The sequence below is a fragment of the Oculina patagonica genome, chromosome 13, assembly GCF_052425735.1.
Source record: "Oculina patagonica isolate OP01 chromosome 13, crgOcupat, whole genome shotgun sequence".
NCBI lineage: Eukaryota > Metazoa > Cnidaria > Anthozoa > Scleractinia > Oculinidae > Oculina > Oculina patagonica.
The window spans coordinates 5,478,617-5,484,997 of record NC_135770.1 but is presented as its reverse complement, the minus strand read 5'-3'; the positions used below and the strand labels follow the sequence as shown (position 1 = coordinate 5,484,997).

General features: G+C 36.9%; 1 pseudogene across 1 annotated transcript in view; it reads right to left on the bottom strand.

Moving 5' to 3' along the window:
• The window catches only part of LOC144636831 (ZP domain-containing protein-like), a 9,278-nt pseudogene extending 8,972 nt beyond the window's left edge, over nucleotides 1–306 (bottom strand). Inside the window, exon 1 of the transcript XR_013567630.1 lies at nucleotides 186–306. The product of XR_013567630.1 is annotated as a ZP domain-containing protein-like (transcript). The remainder of the gene's footprint in view (nucleotides 1–185) is intronic.
• Nucleotides 307–6,381: the final 6,075 nt, after the last annotated feature.

Here is a 6,381-nt window from a genome sequence, read left to right as displayed (position 1 = left end):
ACAGTTAGTTTTTTACTACTTTGTTCTACTATTTTGTTTTCCATCCTTTCCGCTATTTGGGAGCTTTGTTGTACTCAACTCGATGATTATTTACTGGGATACACTGTCCAAATCTGCAATGTACACTGTCCGAATCTGCAATGTATATAACAACACAATCTACAGATACAAGCGATTTGACTCACCGGCCAGAATTATTTGCTATAATGTTCTTTGATTTGCTTTCTTTCCTTTGAAGGTTCTACGTGTAATCGCCTTCCTAAGGATAACGAAATGTGACAAGCGCTTACAAGATTTGCTTTGAAATTATACTTTGCTGACGTTGTAATCGATAACTTCCTCCTTCTTTGAACCTCTCTGATTGGCTGTTTAAACAATCATTGGGCTGCATTCAAATACACTACGAAAACGATAGGGAGTTATCTCCTTTCTAAAGCCTGGCTTTGTCATATGATCGCCCAAATCGTTTCTATCGCATCGATCGTTTTCAAATACTGAGACGATCGTAGGCGATCGAAGCGATTAGAAGCAATCGGGGGTCCTCATATGATTGTCCCGATCGCCTGGTATAAGCGAAGACCTACAGAAAAAAAAACAATCATTTTAGCCCCTAGATCCAACACAATGGCAGCCTTCAATGAAAAAGCAAAACTCGTGGCCTCTTATTTTCTCAGTTATTGCAGTCTCACGGTAAAGAAGGAAAAAAGAAGCTAGAAGGATAGAACACGGGCGATCCAAGCGATCGTGATCGCCCCATGCCCAATCGCCACGATCGTCTGTGTAATGTTCTTATGTAATCGCCCCGATCGCAAGAATTTTTCTTTGAAGTGACAAGAGGCGATAGAAACGATCGGGGCAATTTTCTGAGAACCAGCCTTAAGGGCCTGTTGATATAAAAAACGTTAGCCTTAGTAGAAGGTCTACCCCCTCCCTTAAGCAATTTTTAACCTAGGGTTTAAAAACAGTTTTCCCTGCCAACCAACCGAGCCTAAAATTCGTCCTCCCCGTTTTACGCATGCTGTTGTTTTTGTGGCTGGTCACTCTGTTGTCCGTTTTTTAATGCCGTTCAATTCGACAAAATTGTGACAAAGAAAGCATGAAAAAGCAGCCTGCGAGTGGTTTAAAACTCGCGACCGCTCGCGCGTGACCTAAACAAATAATCCTGTTTACAAAATCCGCCTTCTTCTAGAGAGAACCTTTAAACGGTATCGAAAAATCAGACAGACATTTGAGTTATAAATTTTATTTAGAACACACGAAATAACTAGCTCAAAAAAGCAGCTCATAAATCAAACTGTTCTTACTTTCATATGTTAATATGTGGGAGCAAATCAAGTTACTTTCAGATTTCAGTGCGTTTCTATACTTCACTTTAATTTTATCGAATGGCTGCAATAAGATTCGACAGCGTATAAAAAGCACCATTACACATTCATTTTTTTCTAGATTGTTCTGCTAAAGTTGACTTCAATATTCGCTGGAACTCAACGTAAAACTAGCCCATCCAACCGGAAAGGTTGCTTTTTAGTCGCGTTGCCCGTTTATTAATAAATTGGTCCTTACGCCTGGACTGGGAATAGAACGTAAATCTGTAATTAAAAACCTACATTATCTGATATCTCAACAGCTTAAAAACGTTTAGCAAACAGTAAACTATAAAGCCTGTTCAAAGCGTTTGGATAGTTGGAGAGAAACACGACGAACGACGAGTGATAAAAGACTAAAGACGCAGCTTACATTGGGCATTTTTTTAAGTGACACATATATTTGATCGTGTAGATGACACAACAACTCAGCAGTCCAAAGTTAAGTGCGCCAGTAATGACCTTGGACAGCAGAGATACTATAGGAAAATCCACTACCTGACGAAGGAATTCCACGTTAAATTTCACGCGAAAAACCGATATCGCACTCATCGCTTCGCGAAAAACCGACATCGCACGAATCGCGAAGCGATGAGTGCGATATCGGTTTTTCAAGTGAAATTTAACGTGGAATTCACGAGTCAGGTAATGGATTTTCCTTGAATCGCATAGCCTATTTAGAAAAGAAAAGAAAACCCAATTTATTTTTAGTTTATGGCTGAATGTTGCAATTTTTAACGCGCGCTCAGAAAGCCATTCCAAATCAACTGTCATGAGCCAGCGAATCGGACTCAAGCTAAAATCGATCACAAAACTTTATTTGAACCTCGCGGATTACTGTACCATCGTTTTTCAACGATTCGCCGCAGCTTTTAACCATTTTAATGACGGAATGGTAGTATTTTACAGAACATTCTTGTTTTTCGAACATCTATTTCAACTTTTCGTCTCATCAGCAAGACAAACTTTTGAAATCTAGACAACATGCATCGTGAAAAGCACCAACGTCAAGAAAATTATAAAGGTTTGAAGGAAGCGTGGACCGGGGATAAAGTAAGTACCTTGGAATAATATAACAATTAAAATTCGACATTTATAAGCTAAATGTCCAAGTCCATCGCAGACAATTTCTTAGAAAGAGCAAGACTGCTTTTGAAAAACTCGCTATTAGCGGGTCGCTTCGCAAGCACAATAGTTCGCTGTTTTGCTGTGTGTACGCTTTGTTGATGTCCAGAAACCGCTTTTGCATCGTGAGTATCAGTTAAAGAATGTAAGAAGTCATTCTTAATCGAAATTTTGAAGCATTTCACCGCAAAACAGTTTCTATAAACTGTCTTCATCGAGTTTACAGCACGCAGTTTTTGTCATTGTTTTCTTTCGTTTCGCCGTGTAGATTTTATTGTACGCCGGAACACGGCATTACTGTCAAACTATCAACAGGTTCGAGATATCGGGAGTTCGAGTTACGTTATCGAGGGTAAAATTAGTAAGAAAATTATCTGAAGGGGAATCGAAAAAGGTTCAAGTTACTGAGGGTTCGACTGGTTATCGGGATTCAACTGTACGCAGTGACTTTATGGATAAATGGTTATTTTAAGGGAAAAGTACTGTAATCAACTTGAAGGAATTTATAAACAATATAGAGGCATTAGTCTCGCAAAAGTAGTAAAACTAATTGTCGACCTTTTAAAGTGCTTACATTAAACTCAATATATTCGTGCTAAGCTTAAGTAAAACCGCAAGCTCTTCTGCAATAAATGCGCCGAAAACAAAAACTTGTTGCAGGAAATGACTGAGATGATATCATTGGCCCGGAAAATGACTAAATAATGGGTGAAAACTATCTTGCACAACGAGAGAAATACGTAACTTGGAGCAAATTATCCAAAGAACGAAACATGATGAAAAATGCTTTCACCCTGCATTTTTCTACGCAAATGCGGTTACGAGGTAGAATTCGATATTCTGTCACTTATTTTCAGCAGAGAGTCGCCACCAGGATATCAATTGTGGCCTAGAGACATTTGCGAATATATTGAGTTTAATGTAAGCCCTTTAAAAAGTAGCTTCTCTACTTTTTTTTGAAAGGTCGACAGTTAGTTTTACTACTTTGTTCTACTATTTTGTTTTCCATCCTTTCCGCTATTTGGGAGCTTTGTTGTACTCAACTCGATGATTATTTACTGGGATACACTGTCCGAATCTGCAATGTACACTGTCCGAATCTGCAATGTATATAACAACACAATCTACAGATACTAGCGACACTGGACGAAAAATTAGATTTAATCAGATTTGCAACTTAAGTAAATTTGATGCAAATTTAGGGCTCTAAATTTGATCCAAATTTACATCGGCAGCAAAGATGGTGCAAAACGCAGACGTTTGTTTCTGTTGTATTTACACGTAAATGTGAAGTAAATATGATATCTACTTTACATTTGCTTTGTTTTTGATATCACAGCAAATGAACAAATTTGACATACATTTACTACAGCTTTGCGTTCTTTGCAAAAGTATAAGTGTGCCTCTAAGGCAAAATCTAGGTAAACACCGTGCAAATCTATTTGTTTGCATCATATTTTTACAAATTTTACCGAAGCTACAAATAATTACATTTGTACGCGCTTTACTCCTGCTTTGCTACAGGAGCAAATATACTCATTTACACTGAATTTGTATTACTGTTAAGCAAACAAATATGCGTGTATTATCTCACGTTTGCTATCTGCGCAAATATGATTGTCTTTATACTTAACATCCGCTGTTGTCATTTTTATGTGCTGTTTTCTGAAAGTTGATGCAAATGTTTGTTCCTGGTGTATTTACGCGCAAATGTAAAGTAAGTATGATATCTACTTTACGTTTGCTTCGTCATTGATATCTCTGCAAATCAACAAATTTGACAAAGATTTACCAAAGCTTTGCTTTTTTGCAAATGTACAAGTGTGCCTTTAAGGCAAAATCTAGGCAAACATGGTGCAAATGTGGTTGTTTGCATCATATCTTTACAAATTTTACCGAAGCTTCAAATAATTACATTTGTACGTGCTTTACTCACGCTTTGCTACAGGAGCAAATATACTCATTTACACTGAATTTGTCACTGTACGAAAAATGAATTTTAATCAGATTTGCCACTGAAGTAAATTTGATGCAAATTTAGGGCTCTAAATTTGACCACAATTCACATCGGCAGCAAAGATGGTGCAAACGCAGACGTTTGTTTCCGATGTATTTATACGAAAATGTCAAGTAAATATGATATCTGTTTTACATTTGCTTTGTGTTTTGATATTTCAGTAAATCAACAAATTTGGCATACATTTACTACAGCCGTGCTTTCTCTGCAAAAGTGCAAGTGTGCCTTTAAGGCAAAATTTAGGAAAACACGGTGCAAATCTATTTGTTTGCAGCACATTATTGCAAATTTTACCGCAGCTACAAATGATTACATTTGTATGCGCTTTACTCCTGCTTTGCTAGAGGAATTCGCGTCATTTTAAACGCGGAAGGGAACTGAAGGGTAAATAATGAATGCACGTAATGGGGTGGATGAAGATCCCCCCGAGAGCATTAAGTTTTATTTTTAAAAAGGTTGAAGTTAATACAAGTATCATTTTGTTGTAATTTGGATTTTAAGACTCTGATTACAATACTACGTGTGTTTACACTTGTTTCTTATCCTCAGCCTGCTATGATATTTATCCCCATGGTGATGGCTGATACCGAAAAGGAAGACAAATGATATTTATGTTAATGTTCTAAGTGATAAATCTCTCAAAGCAAAATTTAGACAAAGAAGAACTACCTTATAAAAATAAAAAAATTGTTGGTACCCTTTAAGATGAATCTCCTAATACATAATTGTAGCACAGGGGAAGAGCCACCTCGCTACACTTCTACTCCAATTTTGTAAAATAATGTCTTTCTTTTTTTTTGCATTCAGTATAAATATCTAAAAGGCAGTAAACCAAATCCCACTAGTCATATTTTATCAGTCCAGGCCTTCTTTTTAAAATGATCAGGAAGGGACCTTATTCAACACTAAATTCATTTTAGAGAATTGCATCTGGCTGCATAATCTTACTTCTGCTAACTTAACTGATGGCACATCTGTCCTGTCTCATATTTTGGGTACATGGCCTAAAGATGAAACATCTGGGCAAACCCTGCAACGAGAATCTGTGTTGAACATTTTGGAGGTAACCTAACCGCTACTTGAATTGAATTTCAAAAATGACATGAACATTTTCTAAAGAGAACAGTCCAAACTGAAGGTTCCTTCTTGTCTTTTACCAGTAGAATTAAATTTCCAAAATGATATCATGAATATTTCTTACAATAGCAGGTCTGAGAAAGATAAGTTGAAGCAACCAATTCCTTTTTTCATCCATGATTAGGTTCGCACTACATAGTATGCTTCTACTAACTTAACAGATGGCACATCTGTCCTGTCCCATTTCTGGTGCGCTGCCGAAAGACGACACATCTGGGCAACTACAAGCTTCCACATACTTTGCAATGTGAAACCATGATTAATGAATTGAAGTCCTACATTTCAGAATAGAATTTAGCTACTGTAATCATTTGTTCATGTATGCGGCCACAAGATACCAATTTCTATATTGAGAAGTTTATTCCAGAGTCAATTGAAAAAGGGAGCCCCACTATCAATGAAATTAGTATGGTTGCAGTTGTTACTTATTCTCAGGTTACGAAGATATTTAATTAATTGGGATGTGCTGATACTTTCATGCTTTGTTTCCATTGCAACATGCTTTTAATGACAAATGAAAAGTGAAAGTATATTGATAGCCTTGGTAGTGAATCTTATAAACCAAAATTGGAACACAAAAGAAGCCACCATTAACTAAATGAGAAGTAAAAATAATATGTTTGTATCCTGGTGACAAATTAAATCTCCCAATCTTTATCTTTAACACAAGAAAAAGCCACCCCAGACATAACACCTCACTACATGTACTGTACAATAGTATCCAGGTTCAATAAAATG